Source organism: Myiozetetes cayanensis, unplaced genomic scaffold, assembly GCF_022539395.1.
Source record: "Myiozetetes cayanensis isolate MyiCay16 unplaced genomic scaffold, myiCay2020 scf3, whole genome shotgun sequence".
NCBI classification, from domain to species: Eukaryota; Metazoa; Chordata; class Aves; order Passeriformes; family Tyrannidae; genus Myiozetetes; species Myiozetetes cayanensis.
The window spans coordinates 20,100,934-20,122,438 of NW_026087521.1; the positions used below are offsets into that span (position 1 = coordinate 20,100,934).

General features: G+C 39.3%; 1 protein-coding gene and 1 non-coding gene across 7 annotated transcripts in view; both read right to left on the reverse strand.

The window, feature by feature from the left end:
• Positions 1–21,505, reverse strand: part of PLXNB2 (plexin B2) — a 257,415-nt gene that overhangs the window by 170,662 nt on the left and 65,248 nt on the right. For all 6 annotated transcript variants that reach the window (XM_050325005.1, XM_050325007.1, XM_050325006.1 and 3 more), the window contains one exon: positions 4,787–4,975. The gene's annotated coding sequence lies outside the window, so the exon portion shown is untranslated. The remainder of the gene's footprint in view (positions 1–4,786; positions 4,976–21,505) is intronic.
• TRNAG-ACC (transfer RNA glycine (anticodon ACC)) lies at positions 453–526 on the reverse strand. Its single transcript has one exon. It is a non-coding gene; the product is annotated as a tRNA-Gly (tRNA).

Consider the following 21,505-nt stretch of genomic DNA (forward strand, 5'->3'; position numbering starts at 1 on the left):
GCATTTGCAGGAGGTAATGGACACATCAAATAGCAGTCAATGGTTCTGCTTTACTGAACTGCTGAAGGCTTGCAATACAGAAGTAGATGCTTAAAAAAGCCTAATCTGTGATTATTCAAAATTACACACATAGTAATTAAATATAAAACAGTTTAAATAGCTTTTCAACTCTCTATGCCTGTGATCATCCTGGCTACATTGTAGAATTTCTTATTAAATAATAATAATAATAATGGCCAGTCTTCGCGAGCGAAGATCCGGGGAAGGTCTTTCCACCTTCCAGCCTGCGCATTGGATTTTTTAGGTGAGACACAGTGTGCGCGGAACTGAGCCCACCCTTTAATCCTAAGGTTCATCTGCCGGGGCCAAGCGAGCTTGGACGGTGGCAGCGAGGTCCTCAGGACGTAGGTGGGTTGCCTTTAAGGGCTAACGAGCCCCACCTGCCCGGGAGTGGCCCTGACCGGGAATCGAACCCGGGTCTCCGCGGTGGTAGCGCGGCGCCTTTACCCCCTAGACCACCAGGGGCTCCATAATTATTCATAAAAATGCTTTAATATTAAAAAAATGAATCAATATTGGTAATAGTGAAGATCACATCAGTAATCCAAGGTCTTCATTGAAAGGTTCAAAGTAGAATACTCATGTTGATAACGTGGTATTGTTGTGTCCATACAGATACTTTCCTGGTTCCTTGGGTCCCTGCTTTACTTTAATAGAAAACCTGATGCAGAAGTGAGGTGCAAGTCACGGCTAGGACCAGAGTCAATATCAAAGGTGAGCACATGAATTGATATGAAAATGAGGGGATTGTAAAGTGTGTCATTCACGGCAATTATCACTGCTGTAAAAGACTAAACGTGAGTGCAGTAGAACATGAGTTTGAAGAGCAAATGTCTCCTTGGTGGGGACAAAATGAAAAGACAGTGTCTTATCACTGAGCAATAACGACAAGGAACACCAGCTAATAGGCTTTGTATGAGTCCATTCCTAATGTCTGATGATATCTGTGGATCCCTTAATACAGGTAGTTTTGTTCTTTCATTCAAGCCCTCAAAGGAACTGTAAAAGATATAGCACCCCACAGAACAAAAATCAATACAAAGTTCTCCAAACAGATGTATTTTCTTTTGATCAGATTCTAGTAGTACTTCAGATGACTCTGGTCATCTGTGTGTAATACTTTTCAGGCACAAAAATAAAATAATTTTTTACTGTAACATTTCTTTCAAGTCCTAAATTTGCAAAAGGCTTTCTCTCAGTTGAGTTCAGCTGCTGCAAAACATCATATAGCCAGAGTCTCTGCCAGCAACATAAGAGCTGCATGACAGCAGTGCACTTTGCCATTAGTAAAAGCAATGGCTTGTTGTTCTCAATGCATTTACAATTTTGCACAAAAGCAGAAAAAACCACCCTCAACAAAAACAAAAACCCCACACAGATCAGAGACAAAGCAGCCCTGTGTAACTTAAAGCCTTTTCAGTAAGGCGATAAAGCTAAGGCAGAATTGTGAGATGGTGTCAAAAGGAAGCGTCCCATTGACATAATGAGCTATGGAGCAGGTCTGGAGTGAAGAAGACAGGCAAAACACGTTCAGCCACCTAAGCAAATGCATGTCCTTTCAACAAAATTAGTCTGTCGTGGTTTAAGAGTCTCAAGGCATTGTTTGCACCTACAGAAAACAGATGAGCAAACTGGGCTTTCTTACAGTGCAATTTTATTTAGGAGAGATACAGAGCAAGTTTTGCACCTGTCAACCACTTGGGAACAAAGTGATGGCATTTAGTGGGGCAGGAATGTTCTCAGGATGCAGCAAATCATGTTGCAGGGATCTAAACCCCTGCAATAACAGCACTGGTTGAATACTGCCAGGTGTTCACCCTACCAGGTGAAGGACTTTCAGAAAAGCTGAAAGGTGAAGTTTGTATCAATAGGCTTCACACCGGACCATATACTGCAAGTTCTTGAGCAGGCAGCATAAAAACATACCACTAACAAACTTGGTATCATATTTTCTGATTACGATCTTATATCAGGGCTTGTTCCAGTTCAAATTTGTACTGCCAGCTGAGCCGGCACTGCATGGATCACGGCAGCACGGTCGCACTAAGAAGTCTTCCCAGCTCCCTCCTGGCTCCGCTCCAAGGAGCATTACTGCTTTTCCTGCTGTCTATGCTACCAGTTATTCCTTTCATATACCCTCTCAGCTGCAAGCAAATCAACATGCCAATCCCTTGGGACACATGGCTTAGCTTATACTTAAGACTTGCCATTCTGCTTTGTGCTTTGGACATTGATTTCCATTGTCTCAGCTATCACTCAACAAAAGGGCATTTAATTGCTGTCTCATTTAGTCTGGGGGAGAAGAGGAGAACAACTTTTACCAGTCCTCTGATTGATGGCAGCCATTAGCACCTTCTAGTACAATACTGACTTACTAGAAGCACGATTTACATGTGAAGTTCACTGCCACACAAGTGAATCAGATTTGCAGCTATGCTTACTTGAACAACTTCAGAGACAGAATCTTCTAATGAAATGAATTTGCAGAAGTGCTTACACTGGCCACCCATTTAAAGGGAAAACTTTGAAGATTAATGAGGTTCGTTGAAAACTCCTAGAAACAAAAGAAAGTTTAGTAGAGATCTCCTAGTTTTTGTTTCACTTTTTAAGCACTACCATGTAGGCGCTGAAATGGTTGTGAAAAAGAAAAAAAAAAAAAAAAAAAAGAAAAAACCAGCCACTATGCATAAAAGTTCCTAATTGCTGAGGAATCCCAAAAACTGTTTTCCGGTCTTGGGTGAGCATTTCTATTTTCTTTGTGATGGAGGAAAGAAGAAAATTAATATTCACATTTAATATCTTCCATGTTCTGTAAAGCAGTAACCCACTTGCCTTGGTGTTCAGGCCAAACTGCTGACAGTGGATTTTTAGTATCCGTCTCGTTTTATTAAAAAGTACAAGGATGCTAATTTTGCTGGGAAAAGAACAGTCAAGAAACAACCAGATCAGTGAAGGCTTCTGGAAACACCACCTTTAATCAGTCCAGTTATGCAAAATTTCAGTAAAAGTTGATGTAGTTTGATGCATCTTATCAAAACATTTAATAATTACAAAATCTAACATCAAGCGTCTTTTGAGCACCAGACTTCCCAGTCAGATATAGGAACAAGCTGAGACACTGGGTGTTATCAGACACACCCTTGTGCATTTTTAAAAATATTTACTATGGGAGAGGCAGATTGAGAAAGGTCGACTTTCAGCTAGGGAATGATGTACAGCCCAACATACAAGAATCCACGTGGTCTCAGCTGTGGGAGCAGCAACCCTGGCCAGGCAGAAGCTTTCTAAAACCATATTAGCTATACCCACAAAAAAGCACTTCTGACTACTTTCAGAACATATCCTCTGTTATGCACATAATTGGTTTAAAATTCCACAGCAAAATTACTCTGCTATTACTTGCTTTCAGTGAGTCCACTCCTTGCATTCGCATCCCACACAAGACCTACCTTTGTTCCTCAGTGATACTCATCTTTCCTGATGTGCATTTCTAAATAAGCTTAAATAGTGGCTATTTCTGCGTGATCCCATTCTTTTTCCTACATTTCAAAAAGTAATGATTTTAGGTACATAAATGGATGTGCAAAGGCAGAATGTACTTTTTTTGTTTAGAACAGCTGCCTCCATTTTAATTCATTCTGCAACTTACATGCATGGAAAACTGTATTTTGACCCCTTTTTCCCCATTAGTTTTTAAGGGAAAATAAAGCACTGAAGTATCCAAAACAAACAACAACAACAAAAAATCAAAACAAAACCTCTCCTAAACTGGCATGTGGCCAGATTACTAGCTAAACAGTAGCATATACACTTGTTTCTGTAACTTGGCTCTTTGTAAACTTCATTTTCCCCTCCCACTGTTTCCCTTCTCTTTGGTGTGGAACAGGAGACACATTTCTCTTGCTGGAAAAGCCAAGCGCTATCTGCCAAAAAGTACAGTTATGGACAATTATTACTGGCAGCTGTGATGAAGGTGGCACACATGATCCCAGCACCACCACTCACCTTCCCCTCCAGGTTTGTGCCAGGCTGGAACCAGAGCTCCCAGCAGGGGCATCACCAGCACCAAGAAAGCTGACAAAACAGTTTCAAACCACTTCGCAGCTAAAAAAACAGCCCAAGAGTCATGTTTGGGCAACCCCTCTCTCAATCTTACTTCAGATCTCTTTGGCCACTCAAGAATAAAGAAGAAGGTTTTATAAGCTGTTTTCTGAGAAGTCTGCCAAACCAACACAAGCTAATCAATGTGAACAGATCCTGGAAAAGAAGGTGATCGAATCTCTCCGATCATCCTTAGTCACAGTCAAACTCCAGCACCTTCGAGATTCAGGTCAATCACACATCTGCTCAGCATCCCCCTGGGAGATTCAGAATGTAAGTGCAAAATTAGGGCAAGCACTAGCACAGCAGTAGGCTGCAGCATGTTGCTGGCAGAGGCACAAACCTGCTCTTCTATCCAGAACATCATCTATAAATAGGCTTATGAATACAGAACCTCTGCCAAGCTATTCTTACTTTCTCTTTTTTTTTCTTTGCTAATTTTTAATGCCTCTTGCAAGACTAGCTCCTAGAAGTTTTATCTCCATTAGTAGCAATAAACATTTATTAAATACTCCAGCAATGTCTGAAAGTCTTGATGAATAGCAACAAATTTGTCTAGAAAAACATAATACAATTTCTCACTTAGAAACTCTAATGCATTTAAAAAAGGAAAAAATGAGCTTACCTGAAAACAGAAAATTCACATGAGAAGTCTGTGTGCTCACCACAGCTTGGGAAACAAGAACCCACTTCTGCTGGGACTGCAGGAGGAGACAGGGTAGTGTCAATGCCTACTCTTGTTCGGCTGTGCTCCAGTGGGTACCAACTGCGCCCCAGAACTGAGCCCTGGGCTGTCTCCCTCAATTCTTCTCACCTGGAACAAAAAAACAGGCTCTCAGCTCCCTCAGCAGAGGAGTGATGCAACGTTACACACCCAAGACAGAGTGACGGATGTTCACACTGCCTGACTGCTGGAGACTCAACGCAGCCTCGTAGAAAAGGAAACTCATTACAGCCACCATTATTGATAAGCATGGTTGTCTGCTTTTGTCCAGTGCAGATGCCCTCACAAAGTATCTTAGGGACACACAAAGCACTAGAAAACTCTCTACGGAGCATTCTAACTCTGCCTTGGAGGGCTGCTTTTCTAGCAGATAACACCAGATCCGTAACAAATTTACTCAAGCCCAATCTGTATCAAGAGCACTTTATAGTAAAAATTTTGCTTTGAGGTGTCAGTGTTTGGGTAACTAAACCAACTCAGTGCTAATTTCAAGTAGGGACATTAACAAAAGACTTAAATTACCTTGTACTTTCATCTAGTATCATTCCCTTGTACCTCTGTTTTTCCCCTCTCCCTCTCAACCCTTACATATTTCACCATCCATTTTTAAGGATGTATGCCTAAATGAAGCCCTTTATTAAGGCTCAATTTTCAAAAGCAATGTCATCTTGCAGTTTCCTTTTGCTTCAGAAATTAGTTTCTAGGGGCATATTTTTGAAAAGCCTGCATCTATACTTATTTCAACTTTCTGGAGAATAATTGAGTACAGAAGGTAAGGTTTAGCCTGATTAAATTTTTATTTCCATCTAAAAATAAAAGAAAATGCATAGTAAAGAATTGGGAAAGCTTTTTTTTCCATATTTGCCACCACCTTCACTGTCTGCATCTTCTCCAACAAGGAATCTTTCAACACTCCAAATCTATAAGCATTTTACATATGAAAACTCTTTAAAAGTTATTTTAATCTCAAATTATCAGAAGTATCTTTTCATGTGCCACAAACCGACAGGATTAATTGCATTTGGGTAAAACCAGCCTGCTAAGAAAATTAAGACAATGTATCCTAAGTCCTCTGTTAGGTAACGCTAAGTAAGGACTTAGGGGTAAAATACAGTGTTGGTATTTACTGTGGAAGAAAATCTAACTTTACAGTAGTACATTTTCTACGTGTAATTCTGAAGGCAGGACACTATTTTTAAAATCAGGCTGTTGTGTCACAGTGCTACCAGACTCGTCTGCAGCAAAAGCAGTGGGATCCCTTGCAAGCTCCACACCTCTCCCTGCCAGCACCATCCTCCCAGTAATACCTCCTCCCTCTGCCAAGGCACAAGGTCACGCACAACCCCACATCTCTTGTGGATATCTCACAGCCACTTCCCAGCCCTCGACTCCTGCTGCTTCCAGCATGTCCATGAGCCAAAACTTTGAGCTGGCTGACAGGTTTACTACACAGTAAATAGCTGACTTTTCAAAGAAACTCTCAAAAGATAAACTTTCTGGTGCTTTTTCATCTCCCCCCCCCCCCCAAATTCTTAAGCATGTGTGTTTCTTGATTAAAACCAAACACACGAAAAACTTGTGCAATGCATAAAGATCTTTTTTCATTTCTTTGTGTACCTGCTCTCAGCAGAGAGAAATAGAGACATTATTTAATAGATGTACAGGGAATAAAGTGCAAGAATTCCAGTCCTAAAATATCATAAAGACAAGATATTAAAGTAAAAAATAAACAGACTTTTTCCATCATTAAGGCAAAGGAATGACATATGGGACTGGAAATTTCTCCTCAGATCCAACAGAGACTTATTCCTGTTGCTCTGACACTTCTGTCACTGCTGTCTTCTCCCTTCTCTAAGAATTGTATATGCCTTCTTTCTTAATCTGAGCAACACACTGGCCATCGGACTCTATTGTTGCTACTCTGCAAGGGAATACCAAGGCAAGAAAGGGGCAATCCCCTCAGAAAACCACTCTACCAAACTACTGGACACATATGCTTATCTCATTTTTCAAGAACCACAGGTATTGCTTTATTCTAGTAAAATTATTTCAAATAAACACCACCAGCAGTTTTAAAGTTGAGCTTTAGCCTCAGAGTCTAAGGAATCTGTTGTTAGACATGGAGGGCTTTTTCTTCAGCATGCCTAGAGTTTGTTTCAAAGCTCATTAGAAGAAATAGTTGAGATGTAAAGTCAAATTCAAGGATCCTGGGAATAGCTGTGCATGGTGTGCAGCTGGCAGGTAGGTCTACTGCAAGGATGCAGTTCTGCACAAGAAATCTCAACAGTGAGATTCCTAATTATATGCAGTAACCAAGGCATGGAATAGAAACCAGTTCACAAGTTTGCCGCCAGCAGCACAGAGAGGAAGATTTGTTCTTTTCTCTGGAAAGAGGACAGCCAATACTGCTCATATCAAAGCCTGGATCCACAACCCTCCAGGCTTAATTAGAAGATCATGGAGAGTACAAAATGGCATTGGACACAAAAAAGTGACCATTTTTCAAGTAAATTTAGTGGAGTGAGCACTCTTACACTTAAAATTCACACTCCCTCATCCACCCTTTTTTCCTCATTAATGATACAAAATTGGCTGTAGATGCAACAAAACCTGACAGCAACAGCAAGGTGTCCTAAGGAGAGTCTTTCCTATTATTACAGCTGTCTAGATGAAGGTCGCTGACACTGCGAACACCTCTGACTTTTATAATCAATTGCCAGCATTTACAGAGGTAAAAATACCACTAGCTTTGAACACATTCAGACAGAAAGAAATTCTTCTCAATTAATTTTATGCTTGCTCTCTCTGATAGCCAAAACACGAAGCATGAGGCAACCTAACAAGCCAAATATTAGCAAGATTGGTTTCTGGTAGCCAATGACATATTCTGTTTGTATATAAACAACTGTAGTTTATCCATCTCTTCATAATAACTGCAGTATGAATCATCATAAGGACAGTAGCAGAGAAAACTGCAAAATACTTGTAGCTGAAGAAAAATAATAATTTAATTTTAAAAGCAGCTACGAATATCAGACTATGAGCACATTGCTAACACCATATACCTATCTGAGAAATCTAGTGTTTTGTGGATTAGACTCTTGGAAGACCAAAGGGCCTATCCTTTACCTGTATTTTTGCTGCTGCTAAAGGATGACGAAGTTCTTGCCGTACACTGCACATTCACCCTGTGCCTGCTTTTCGTAACAGGAACAGATATTGCTGCCTTTTAAACTAGTCTTGCGTCAAATTTTAGCCAGCTGCAATATTCCACTGCTCTAAGTGAGGATGGAGAGCTAAGGAAGAGATTTTCAAACAATTCTTTGTAAATGGTCCACAAGTCCCGTCTGATTTATAAACTGTCAATGTGCTCGATGAGTTCAGCAGCTGGAAAGCCCTGGATTTGACAGCACTGCCCTTACCTGATAGTTCAAAGCAATCATTTTGAGTTAATACAGGGCCTCAGAGAACACAGGGGTCTCTAACTCAAGACCTGCTGAAGACCTATATTTCAGTCAAAATTCTTGCTCCTGACAGTCCTTCTCATCCTCTGGCTCCTAATTCAAACCATCAGTCAGCTCTTGCTTTTCACAGGAGTTCATTGCTGTACGTTGTAATGTTTGCATCAAATAAAATTGCCAAAGGCATTCCAATTTTCACTAATAATTATCATTAGAAGAAGAAAAACAAAGGTTGTATTTTCATCCAAAAAGAACCATTTCCTGATGTTTAGCATAGGCAGGATAATGGTCACAGGCAGCATCTTGGCGCAGCGGGTAAAACTAGTAGGTGGTAAATGAGAGTGCTGCAGAGGGGACAGATCTTCTTCCAAGGGGGAGAGGGGGCAGGGTCTGCTAAAGGAGGCACCCTGACGGCAGGAGATTTATGCATCCGCTCTTGTTTCTGTCTAGGAGGAGGGAATCATTATGCAAGGCCAGCTGCAGGGGTGTGCACTGCTGTCGGGAAAAATTAGAAGTCTAGCAATGAACTATAAAGAAGGGAGAAATGACAGAGTGAATAAAAACCCCATGATAAACCCATTTAGGCTCTCTTCTCCCTGGGATGAAAGATGAAGTCTAATCTCTTTGGCATATATCCTGGCTGAGACTCAAACAAATATGCCTAGATACGCTCAGGCACATGGCCCAGAATGTGCAACGACAAAGTCCACCCAAAGGATCCGTAACTGCACGGGGTATGGAGCAAGAGTCCTTTTCCAGCCTGTTTAGCTAAGTTCTGGGGAAAGATCATAGCACACTAAGATGCTTTTGATCAGAAGAAATCTCATCTTCTGCCAAATGCCTTCTTTGTGTAAATATCTTGGAAAGAAAGCTTTTCCATTTGAATACCTTTGGGAAGTGCGGGGGGCGAGGGGCGGGGGGAAGAGTGAAGGGATGACAGGACTATAAAACAGTGAAAAGCACCTAAACTAAGCTTTTTGGTATTTCACTCTTATTTGATCGAAGGATAATTTTCCAATTTCATGTGGCATTCCTTTCCCTAAGAGAATTTCTGTCTCAGTCGGGCAGGTCTGTGTAACTTCTTGTCCTGTTTAAAGTAGAGGCAATTTTTTTCTCCTTTGTTAATACACTCAGAGAAATGAAATATTCCAAATATTTCTTCTTTGTGCTTGCTAATAAAAACAGTCAGGATCTTGGGTCATATTGGTATTGGATATCAAGGTCATAGGGAAAGAAGGCACAAGGAAAGCAGTGCTCTTTAATACATTCCCAAACCCCCGTGGTTTCAATTCAAGCCCCAAGCCTAAGAGGGGAACTGTTTGGTAATTTTTCCTTCTGACTGTCCTGACCACTGTTAAAGCCTAGGGGCTGGTGAAACTCTTCCCGGAATGCTAATGTCCTGCAGGAAGCCAGAAGGTACAAAATGGGAGCTGTTTGAGGAACACTTTCCTGCGGGGAGAAGGGAGGGAGGGATGTACTTCAATACTTTATTACAAGTTACACATAAGGACTCATGGTGTTAGCCACATTTTTTACCAGGACAGAAGAAATACATTTTGCTCAGCATGCCAACATTGTAAATTCTGTCACTGTATGTCCTTCAGTGTAAGCTCTCCTAGATACAGTTTCATGAGCAATGTTTGTTCATTGAAGAGTGTGAGAATTAGGAGAAAAAACCCAAACCACAAGCAGTTCTACTATAAAAGTCTTCCTTTCTACTATACAAGCACATTCAGCATGGGCATTTATTTAATTCTCTGTAAAATACTTAGAATCCATCCCTCTTTTTTTTAAGACACTCTTCTATAACATTTTTCCCAGTGGCATCATCTATCAAATGTAAAAAAGATTTATGTTATCAGGTGTCAGAGTAAGACACTACTGACCACATCGTAACTACCTGGTGTGCTATACAAGCATGTATACTTGCACAGTGTGGATCTAACAGCTTAAAAACTGTAAACAAGTTTGTGGATTTTTTTTTAAAAAAAACACCCCAAACTCCAAAGTATGGAAGTTTGGTGACTTGAGATATTGTTTCATTAACACTGTTAATTGTGTTAATTGTGTTTTCTGCACAGTGAAGGTGCAAATGGAGTACTGAAGAATGTGGCCTTCTGATGAATTAAAGCAAATGGAAGATACCTAAATGCATGAAGGTTCAAAGAACATAACTCTGAAGGTCACTGCTTGATCAAAGTTATGTGAAAAACCACAGAAATAAACCACAAGCTTTTACAGTGAGCAACAGAAATAAAACTGGCAAATTCCTAAACTACAAAGCTATATAATTGTCAAAGTGCAAACAATACTTCTTACAGCTACATGATTATGTTTCACTTCTTTTTTTCTAAGGAAAGTAAGGATAGGCAAATGCATAATTTTAATATCAATTCAGGAAAAACTATCACAGAAAGATATCAAATATATTATGGGAAAAGGAAAAGGAACACAGTTATTTATCTGACTGGAAAATAGCACAATGTCAAGTTAATTTAAAATTCAATTTCAGTTTAAAGCATTACAAGGAAGAAAGAATCCTGTGTACATAGGTTGTAAATTGAAATCCTAGCAAGGTGTTTGTCTGCCAACTAGCTGTGTATCAGCTGTAAAGCCAGATTGCAGGTGCTCCTTTTAGGAGATTGGGCTGCAAGGCTCTTAGAAACAACATTCAGAGAAGTTTGTCATTTACTGTTCCCAAGGGCATTTTATTTAAATTTCTTTTTTTTTTTTTTTTTAGTCTGTTAGTTAATGGAAAGGTGGTATTACAATAACCCAGAGGTAACTTCTGAAAGGTACAGCACATCATGCAAAAGCACAGAGGGTCCTACCCTGTAGAAATCACCAAGGTATATATTCACATAAACGTATATTTTACAAAAGTAAACGAGAACAAGCAGTTTGTCTGTAAAAACAGTTCTTAGGGTGACAGGAAATTAATAAATAAATACATTAGTGTTTTTTCCCCTTTCTAGAAGATACACCTACACAAAAATGCTTCATTTAAACTCCACACAAAACCTTGAACATAATGGTTTGAGGAAAGAGGCAGGATACTCTTCCCAGCTTCCTGAGGTGAGGGTTAAATAAATCTGATAGAAAGGACATTTAATTCACTCCTAGATTACAAGCTGAATAAAAGCCTACTCAGATTTGGTACATATTATAAAAAAAAGTGACTCAAGGACAGTAGACTTTTAATTTCAGGAGGTTTCTGCAAGGTGCACTGTCCAGTCTGATCAGAATGGCAAATTCTGTTCAGAAAGACAGATTCTGTTTCTTGGCCATCAGATGCTAACAAACCAGCTGGTCAGCAGACAAAAACAGGGCTGGAAGGGCATGGAAAACCTGCACCAACAAAGGAAATAAATGTATATCTCTGACCTTCACTCCTCCAAAAGGAAGGCAAAGAAAAGCTGCCATTTACAGCAGCTGGGGCTATTTTTATTTAGTCAGACAGGCCTTGAAACTCCTTGTACAAACACTGTGAAACCTCAAAACCTTGCTGAGAGAGCAGATGAACACCCCAGAAAGCTTTGGTTTTGTCAAACTGGAATTTAAGGTGTGTGCAGTTGGTACTCAGGAAAGGGTAATATCTGAGGACATGAATTTATCTCCACTGACATAACCGCAGCTGGGAACCAGTATGAACAGATTCCTCGTGCTGATCCATTTCACTTCTGTTTGAAATGGAAGGATGTAAAAAACACTGTTAGAGGTGATAGAAAGGTGTTTTCTTACTGCAAAAATGGGTTCTATCCTGTCTTTGAAAACTACATAATTTTGTGTAAGTTTATAATATATACTCATTGTATATAGTTACATTTTTTAAAAAACAATCATTTCTAAAAATGCTGGAGCATTAACAAAAGCTAAGGAGTGAGGAAACTGATACAGCATAAGATGGAAACTAGCCTTTCTCCCCCCATATATTTTTTAAATACATCTGAGCCTCTTCCTACTCCTGCAGCAGTACATGAGACTGTAGTTATGCCCTCCCCCCTCAGCTTCCCACTTAAGCCCTCACTATTTAAATGGTCTATTCACTTTTTTGCCTTACCATGCATTTTTGGACCTACAGCTGTGAGGTAGATTTTTAAAAACTTTTGCTGGCACTTAATATGGAAACTGCAACCACTATACCAATATTTATACACATGATATTAAAAAAAAATACCATTTGCTTTGATGCACTGCTCTTTCCCTGCTTCCCACTCCATCAGAGAACATAAAGGAGGTTTAGCAATGATAAGGAATCGACGCACATCTTCACTATGCAGTGCCATAGCCAAAGGGTTTAAGTCTGAATTATGCAGTGTTCCTTGCAGAATGGCCAAAACAAGCCTAAGCGTTGCTTAAATTTCTGTGGAAAGTAGGAATCATTGTTAAAAAAAAAAAAAATCAGCAAAATAATCCAAATTTAAAACCAGGCTGCATCTGTTACTAGGAAAACCAGGCCACAGCACAGGGATGTTGCACACAAGAGAATACAATACTTGCTTTCTTTCCAAGCTGTCCCTGACACAGCATGTGACTCTAATCTAATGCTACTTTTTAGTAAAAGTTTTTTTGGTTGCCAGATGATGCACAACACAAATAAGGAGGACTGGAAGCTGGAAATGCCAGCTACTCCCAGGTATAACTTGCCACAGCCTAAAGCAGCCTGAGATGGGATCTCCTCACATGATGGAGGGAGCCTTCTGTGCAGGACTCGAGGCTTCACTTTCTTGCCAGTTTGATGGAGTTTGGGAATTCAAGGTTTACGGCATTCTGTAGCACTATTTAACACCATTTGATTGCAATATGGGCCAAAACGTCTTTCTAAGGTGACCAGAGGTGATCAGATGCAGACACAAGAGAGTGTGTTTTCATCCGAAGGCTCGCAATACAACAAGGGCTGGGTAATGGAATGAAATGCTGCATCAGACTCCATCCCACTGCACACATAAGAGCAAACAGTGGTGCAGCAGAGGAGCACAAGCAGCTCAAGACTTTGCATTTAATTTTCAATCCTTTCATCTCTAAAAACTAAAGAGATTGCTTTTAAATGTTTCAAATCTTCTCCTTACATTTGGTTTGCACACCAAAGTGATAAAAAAGCTTCAAATGTTCCAATATTATGCAAAAAAAGTTCTAAAAGTTGTCTTCAAATTGGAAGTACTTCAGAAAAAAAGAAAATATATATATTAGAAAACCCAAATATATAATCAAGTTCTTTGAAGTCACTTTCTGTTCCACAAAGACATTTACACTAATTGGTGAGCTCCTCATTTAATCTTTTCAGGATCATTTCTAAATGACTGAGATTTAGGATACACTATTTTAATACTGATGGTGTCCTTAATGAGATCTGATTTTTAATAAGATCCTAGTCATTAATATTAGAGAAATACTTTGACTTAGAGCTATATTTTTAAAAAAAAAAAAAAAAAAGGAAGGTAGATAGATAAATAGCTGTATATCATTAAGAGTGAGCCTGTTCAGATCATTATAATCACACTTGTCATTCTATTTTATATACCATTACATGGTATAGGTGAAAATAACAAAAATGTAGCAATCTTTGATACTAGCACAAAAAACCTGCAGGTCCATTTATTTCCCATTCTCAGTACATACACATAATTTTCAGTAAACAGATGCTATAAAGGATAAACACCAGTAACTTGTGATTAACTTAACCAGATCTAATTAGCCAGCAAAAACCTTAGCTACTTCTTAACTTGTTTATTGACCACTACCAGAAAAACAAGTCAACATCCACATCAGGACTGACATTCTAACTTTAGTATTAATACTTTTTATTACATATCTTGCCTTATCTTGAAATACATAATTATGAAAAATAATTATGATTGCATATAGGTGTCAATAACTACTATAAAAATTCTGCTGCTTCCTTTTTGCAAAGAAGTATATATAGAGCTACTATAGGTTCCAAGTAAGACTGCAAAGACTCCATATGTTAGACTATACATAGCCTAAGCAAATGCTGAAGCACATCATCTTTTAGCATATAGTGATTTCAGTCTTGTGCTGATTTTCCTACAGAAATACAACCAATGAGTATTCAATTTTGAACCATACCAGAAACACTTCTTCAATAGATGCACGTGCCTTGGTCATTTACAGAACTCTTTTAAAGTGGCTAATCTGAAAAACTGAACAGATGCCTTATTCCTGCATCATTCCTGAGTTTATTGCAGCTCTGGTTTCTGTGCACTTCCCTCCTTCACTTGGGCCCTTGATCCACATTTGGAGGATGAGTTTGTGGTGGGCTTCTAGGGTTTACTGCAGCCAGCCCAAGATCACCTGCATCACTGCTCTCTCCAGGCTGATGACACTGAGGTCTCTGTATAAAGCACTGTTTGTTCAGAATGACAACAATACAAAGAGGAGCCTGGCCACATCAGGGAGTTAACAGATCTGCACGGCTCACAAGGAGTCATGTGTCTCCTGCATGAAAATCCTGGAAGGGTTTCCCTGCCTGCTCAGCTGTGAATTGAGACTGTGTCTGGTAGCTCCCATTTGCTACAGTTTGAAGTGCTTTTTCCACATTTTACATGAGATAGGAAATATCTGTGATTCCTCTCTAGGAAAAACTGTCTTCAGAACCTACAGAGGTACTTGATCACTTCCCCTATTGGGCCTGGACCACAAAGCCCAAGAGAGCTCAGAGAAAGAAATGCACATGCAGTCAGTCAGTACTACAACCACTGACGATGCTGTGTATTTCCAAAGCACCTGTGATTGTCCGTGTTGATTTCACCTGCTACCCTGGCTGAGAGAACCCCTATTCTACACCTATAACCCACTGTTCCAGCAGAGACAAGTGAAACATAAATGTAGACAGTCCTGTACACTCCCCACAGAGTCTTCCAAGAATTTTCCATAGATTTAGCTAAATGAGTAACTAGTTAACTCACTATCTCCATCTTAACTTTCTTATAAATAAGACACAAAGGCTAAAAAGAACTTTTACTTCCACCAGAAAACCTCCTATGTGCCACAAGTTTGTGTTAGTGGTAGTTACCATTACATTCTCACAACTACACTGCAAGCCAGTCTGAAGAGAAGGTGCCTTTCTCCTGCCAGGTATTAATCAGTTCACAAATATTGTGTGCCCAGGAGAGAGAAAGTTAAGGTGCAGGATTAGTGCCAGGATAAACTTATTATGCTTGCACATTGTTATTCCAGTTCAAACACTCTCACTTAATCTAGTTCTGAAATGTATTCACTCCAGTTAGAGAGTAAATACTATTGTAATGAATTCTAATAAATAGACTCCAAATAAATAAGAATGAGATTTTTTTGGTCTTCAACGGGAAGTATTACAGGGGACTTATGTGCAGACAGAGTGGCCATTTCCAGAAACCATCGCTGTCACTTAACATACAACTCTCCTGTAATGCTGTGTTACCAGACAGAAAGTCAAATAATCTCTTTTGCTTTGATGAAAGCATGAGGAAGTCGACTCAGATAAAAGCAGGGACTAATCTGTTTAAACAGCTTGGGTCCGAAGTTGAAAATTAAACAAAATCAGTAACAAATACAGGCCTGCTGCAGGAGAATCTGCCTTAAACATGACATAATAAAAGGATGAATTGCTAGTACAAAAATATTTCATGCCAGAATATTCTATATATGAAATTGTGTAGACCCTCAGCTGTTTGAACTTACATGTGTTTATTCATGTATAATTTGACACAATGCCCATTGTTTGCTAGTAATGATACAGTTAAAGAAGCTTATGGCTAATCTAGAGGTAAAGAAGAACATCAGAGTAAATTGATATTAATTAGAAGAACAAAGAAAGAAAACAGTAAGTGAAAGCTCTCAATCTGTTCCCACTATTTAGGCTCCAGTCTTTGGCAACACATTTCTGGCACACACCTATTCAGGTCAGGTTTTTAACCAAGCTAGCGAAGTGTTCAGAGGGAGCACAAACATGCCTGCATCTTGTTGTCACAAAATGATTTTTAAAGAACTGGCCATTCACATTTTTGGGAAGATATGTTCAACAAGAACTCTCCGCCTTTTTGAGGGAAAAATCAAATATGTGCAACTTATGCTTGCAAGGTAGGAGAATTCCTTCCCACTCTATGCATGGAAGATTTTGCACAAATGTCTACACAGAAGACAACAGAAATGTTGACAAAACAGGTTAAAATTTAATCTGTATTTGGATCATTATAACACATCCTTTCTATGCCTCAATAGTCAATGGCGTGAAAAGAGCAGCAAAGAAAGTAAATATGTTGCCTTTAGTTGATAAATTCAAGTATTCATGAAAGAAAGCAAACTCTAAAATCATCATTGCAGGCTTCAGAGAAAAAATATTATATGCGCATGGATATTTTCTACATGGACAACCTTCAAAAACCTCCCCATTAACCTGTCTGAGCTCTTCTGAGGTAAAAACAAACCCAGAAACCCCAAAGCACCTTTCAGTATTCAAAAATATATTTCCAAAATGGAGAGAAAACCAGCAACACTTCATGCTACCTTAGTGAGAGCAGGCAAATATTTAGAAACATAACATCGAAATTTAAAGTGTGTCTGTGAATGTAGAGTTTATTAAATTCCTTAAAAATGTAAAAGTATTGTAATCTTAACAAGAAGCACATAGGACAAATCACCAACTTTATAACTGACTTCTTTTAAAAATCTGAGAGAAAATAGCTTTGCATATTTTTAGTGTTCTTCTCAGCGGTCCAAAACAATGCTCCTCAAGGAATTGAACTAACAATAAGGCCAAAATTTTCCAGAAGGAAGACAGAGGATGACAACATATTAGGCTGGCCAAAATAAATAGTTTCAGATTCTGAATTCATCAAGTAGAATGCTGTGAATGGTATTTTTATCATTCTGTAGCAAAAAAACCACAAACAACCCAACCCAAAATCACATTTCTTGAACAGTATTTGGCCTTCTTAAATATTTAGAGAGGGACATTTTGAGCTGCAGTCCTGTGAGCAGAGTGACTTGGGGTCTTGTGATTCCATTTGTCACAGAACTCAAAGTGTTTGAACAAAACCCATGACACCCATCCGGCCAAGGGTTAAAGTAACCTTTAACAAGGAAGGAATCAGCCTTTGTGGTTCTTGGGATAGCTTTAGGCCTATAAAGAAACAATTGCATCACGCCCTAATTACTCCAGCTGACTCGATGCACAAACTGGGATCCCTGTGCAAGAATATCAGAACATTTTTTCATACAGAAAATTAAGGTATTACACTTTTTTCCCCAGACTTGATAACAAATTTTTATGCAGAGATCATTTAAAGTAGAACCACTATAAAGAGAGAGGAGCAACGGACATGACAAAATTATGCAGAGGACAGGACACGTGGAGAACAGCTTTCAGTTATAACATTGGACGGTCACATATGACTCTCAAAAATGATAGCACTATACTCCTACTGTTCTATTTTCTCCTGGAAATTAATCTAAGTTATTTCACTGAAGAAAACATTTGTTATTTACCCTCATTAAGTACCACCACAGTTATCCTTGCCTTCTTGTAAAAATGAGCAATACCTGCATCAGATGATCTATATAGTTTCCCATCTTTCCTGTGAGGAACAGTATTATATTGTTCAATTTGATTTCTCCATAATACATATCTCCATCTTCAGTAATGATGTACAAAGAGTTTTGATCCAGCAGTTCAATATTAGGGAAACGAAACTTGTATTTTATAGGGAATACATACATAATAAGGACAGAAACATACAATACAGGATGATTAAGAAAAAGATGCAGTTTCCTATGTCCATATGCATCTCTTTATATGTATTCTTCCTGTATGCCAACCTGTACATTATAGATATCATGAGAGTAGCAACAGTAACTCTACAGAGTTGTATTTTTTTCTCAGTGTGTATGTATTCCTGGAATTCAATCAGTTACAAGGACAAGTAAACATCTATGACACTGGCAGGTAGCTGCTCATCTTTCAGGCAAGGCATATATTGCTGGCTAATTATAATTATATAATAAAGTCATAAGGTATATATATTGCTGGCTAATTATAATTATAAAATAAAGTCATAAGGTATATATATTAATTCAATATAAACGGAGATTGGGAAGCGCTTACAATAATGTGACACACTATAACATAAACCACTGTTTTTGTTTCCACATGGGGCTGTAAAGCAAAGCAGCCAGTGAGCAGGGATATCATCTCAGCAGCTCTGGCTAATGGGCTTTGTTTCCAACACAAGAGCAAAGCTGCTGACAGGGAGGGGCAAATGCTGCAGCTTGGTCCACTGCCTGACTCTGGGAGTTGGGACTTTATGTAGGAGGCTGCAATCAGTACTTCAGCAAAAAGCAAAGGCAAAAAGCACTGAAGCACATTTCCAACCTTGACTGCTAGCCCTACATCTGCAACAACAAAATCCCTTTTCCCCATTCCCAGGCCACTATCTGGGGGACTTTTCTATGCTTTGGCATTCATTTCAAAGTTTTCATTCCAGTTCTGTACACAAAGACCCTCCCATGATGTATTTGCTTTCTTAACAACCAAAAAAGATATTGCATGTCAAATTTGCTCATTTCAAACCACCTTCCCCTCATTTACAGCCCAATCCTGCTATAAGGTCTGGGCAACTGCACTGTGCTTATGCCTTAGAGATACTCCTCCTGGGCAAACATGTTTATTTATGGATTCCAATGCAATCCTGTATCATGGAGGTAAACAAAAGAACAACCCACTCCCTCCTAGCAAAGGCACCCACAGACCTAAATTTAGTTCCTTGTCATGGGAAACTGTCAGCAGTTAAACTATCCATCTTCATCACCATATTTCAACTGCGGGCTTCTTTTTTTACAACAGGATGAAAATAAAGCCACTAGCAACTATTATTTTGATATATCTGAACATAGGAACTGGCAGATGGAGGATAGAGTACCTATTCAGCCAGAGCACTGAACTCAGTATTCTGTGGTCAGAAGTCCTTGGACTCATCTCAACTTCTACCTTGGTTAAATTTCTCTTTTGGCTTCTCCATCATGACTGTGGGGTATTTGCTTCCCCAGGGAGGTATAGAGCACAGCTGCTCCTTGGTGACATGCAAGAGGAAACCTTGGGCCTCTTTGTTTTTGTCTGTTCAATCTCAGGCCAGACACACAGGTCACCCTATGTACACTAGATTTTAAGTGGAGGTCATCAGTGTGTCTGATGCACATAATTAAATTTGTTTTACAAGTTTGTCTAGGCAGTAAGTAATTAAATATAATTTCTCAGACTGAGATTTTAATTGTCCTGAGTTACCTGACAATAGGATTTTTTTCGGTCTGTTCGCTCCCAAGCAAATGTGAAAATTCAGAGAAATTTCTGATAATTCTACAAGAACTACAAAGCAACATGAAGTGTTCAACTACCAATAGCTTTAAGACAATAAGTATTAAGTATTCCTAACACAAGTTCCAAAAGAGTATCCAGATTTTCATCAGCTTGTTGGCAATCACAATGTTAAAACACAAACACGGAGCATTCTGCCTTTGTATTTATGATACCCACTATAAATTCTGAGGCAGATCTGAACCACAGTTTTAAATCCAAATCCATTTTTGTCAAGTCAGAACTAATCTAAATTACCATAAGAATATCTGTAGATACTTTCCTACTTTGGAAAACTCATTAACTGTTTGGTTATGAAGAATTATTAAGCCTTATTCCAAGTATTATTTTCAATGATTCCCACAGTTTCACAATATACTAAGAAGCATCCTGAATTCACAACAGTTTACTAACTCCCTGAAGGAGCCAGTACCACACAAACCTGTCAGATGTGGGACAGAACTGTTTTCAGGATCTGAAATGCAGTATACAAATAAGGCAGGTATGTACCTGCCTCCACTGTAATGGCACTTTAACAGCCACACCCTTGTGAAGTCCATTTAAAGGACATATCCATGTTTTCAAAACTTTAGAATGCAGTCCATTTTTCTCTGCAGCATCTGTATTTTTCCATAAATAGCAGACAGCCCACATTAACTTTTGGAGAAAAGAGCAGATACTTGACTTGAGCTTGCTTTTGTGCAGTCAGATACAGACAAGATATGGATACAGCTTCCTACCGATAAACAAGGGCAGGGCTGCACTCCAAGCCAGTAGATTCTCTTACTCACTCACACAACTGCCCCAAATTTCTTTCAAGCCATGGTAACGGTTCCCAAACTCCCTAAGCCAAAGTGGGGGAAAGAAAACAATCCATCTCTCTGTGCAGTTACCCCACATTAACTGCATTAAGACATAAACTAGAGGCATCACATTTTGGAGTCATCATTTCATGGTGCTTTGGAAAGATCATTTCTTGCCTTTGGAAATCAGCTAGAAACAATGACAGGGAGTGCTTCCTCACACAAAAATATACCAGAACAACCAGGCCAATGCATATTTGCAGAAGACAAAGGTAGAGTTAAAGGGGCCCCTCAGGATCTACTGATGAGATAGAAACTAATTAGATGCTACAAACTTACCTTGCTCCTTCTCAAAATATTAAACTACCAAAAATACCCACATGTTCTGAAAAAGGCCACAGAAATAAAAAATGTATGTGGGCAACAATGGCAGTAAGATTTGCATCAACAAACCTTCAGACACAGAATCACAGAATCACAGAATATGCTGAATTGCAAGTGACCTACAAGAACCATCGAGTCCAACCCTCCTTCACAGGACCATCCTGAAGAGTACCACGAGACTAAATAGCCTAGCAGTTGAACATGCAAAATAGATGCAGCAGGATATGATTAAGGCCAAACATCAACTCACAATATTAAAAACTGCAAGTTCACCCAAAGACAGATGTGCAGAAGGTGGCTCTCCATGCAGCTGCAATCTGAAATTTGTGTCACAAGCTGAAGTACGAAGAGCTCATTAGAATGATAGAATGGTTTGGGTTGGAAGGGGACCTCAAAGATCATCTAGTTCCAACCTCCTGCCATGGGCAGGGACACCTTCAACTAGACCACGTTGCTGAGAGCTTCATCCAACTCGGCCTTGAACACCTCCAGGGATGAGGAATCCACAGCTTCCCCGGGCAAACTGTTCTAGTGCCTCACCACCCTCACAGTAAAGAATTTTTCCCTAATATCTAATCTAAACCTACTCTCTTTCAGTTTGAATGCATTCCCTCTTGTCTTGTCT